The sequence below is a fragment of the Mixophyes fleayi genome, chromosome 2 (assembly GCF_038048845.1).
Source record: "Mixophyes fleayi isolate aMixFle1 chromosome 2, aMixFle1.hap1, whole genome shotgun sequence".
NCBI classification, from domain to species: Eukaryota; Metazoa; Chordata; class Amphibia; order Anura; family Limnodynastidae; genus Mixophyes; species Mixophyes fleayi.
The window spans coordinates 182,478,040-182,479,363 of NC_134403.1; the positions used below are offsets into that span (position 1 = coordinate 182,478,040).

A 1,324-nucleotide genomic window follows, 5' to 3' on the forward strand; every position below is an offset into this window, starting at 1 on the left:
AATTTTTTTGTTTTTGTTTTGTGTTTCCACAGTGTGTGTGTGTGGGGGGCTGCCATGGTAGACACCATATGTAGTCTGTGCATAGGCGGCCACATCATTCATTCATAGAATATTGTACTACAGCTGAATAGATTATGCGACCACTGTGAGTAGTATGCCATGTGGCCATCTATGGAAGGACCGCATAGGCTCCCTGCACTTCATGTCTGTAAGATAGTAGCTAAATCCCCTTCCGACTTCACCATGACAAATAAGCAAATAAGTGCTCAAAAGTAAAATAAAATATTCATTAAATTCAGTTGAGAACATTGTTGGTTCTAAATATAAATGCAGTATTCTTTATCACCATCCAAAATATAAAACTAGAAATTCAACACGAAAAACGTTAAAAATCGCTATAATATTAAAAAGGCTGCCATGTCAGCTGGTGTCTTAATGGAAGAATAGTTTGTTAAGACTATACTTTCATGGATCATTTCTATAGTTTATACATTTGGAAATGTGCTCTAAAGTGTACAGACTCACCAACCAGGAGGAAGAGTTTCAGTGATTTCTCCTGAGCGTGAAGTGAGCTTATAGTGCTGCTTTATGGTAGCTACTATCTGCTTTTGATGACTGTTTCTCTTTTCCTTTGTGGAAGAGTAGAGGAGTGAAATCACCAGCTGAGTGGTTGGGTTTCTGAATTGTTAACAACAGAGAATGTTACGAAAAAACCTAAGCCGAGATTTCAGTATAGCTGGATTTGCTTTGCTGTTGTTTTTGTAAAGTTCTGTCTTATGATATTAGAAATGTTTTTTTTAATAAGGACAAGCTACTTTGGTCATCTGGCCTGAGATTGGTGCAGCTGTGAGAACCTAGGTTATGTGCTCCTATTGTAGTGAGCCAAAGATATCTAAAAATCATTGAGGAATGGGAAACCTTGCTGATAGAGTAAGACGAGGACCATGTTTTTTCCAATATTTCTTTTACAGCATATTTTTGTAATAGCCTGGCCATTAGACTGGGGCCATACTTGCTCTGCACTTATTTATTCATCTCTTTGGTTTGTCACCTCAACTGTTGTTTTTGAATATTACAGATTGGTGGGTGCAGATGACCCTATGAGCTCCTCACCACATTCTAGGGTAGAGTTGTGGCCTGAGGTTCCCCTTTTCAAGGGGGCGGCAAAAGTTCAGTTGCCCTGGGGAAACCTTCGACAGCACCCAGGGCTAAAGGGACACCACCGAGCTTTGCGGTGAAGTGGGGCCAAAAGACCCCTTTTGGTGTTGGAGATAAAGGGGACCTTCCACTTTTAAGGAGGGCTTGATGTTCCGCACCCTGTGCA

General features: G+C 40.6%; 1 non-coding gene across 1 annotated transcript; it reads left to right on the forward strand.

Annotated features, from left to right (window-relative positions):
- Positions 1–453: 453 nt before the first annotated feature.
- Positions 454–671, forward strand: LOC142142142 (small nucleolar RNA U3). Its single transcript, XR_012689076.1, has one exon. It is a non-coding gene; the product is annotated as a small nucleolar RNA U3 (small nucleolar RNA).
- Positions 672–1,324: the final 653 nt, after the last annotated feature.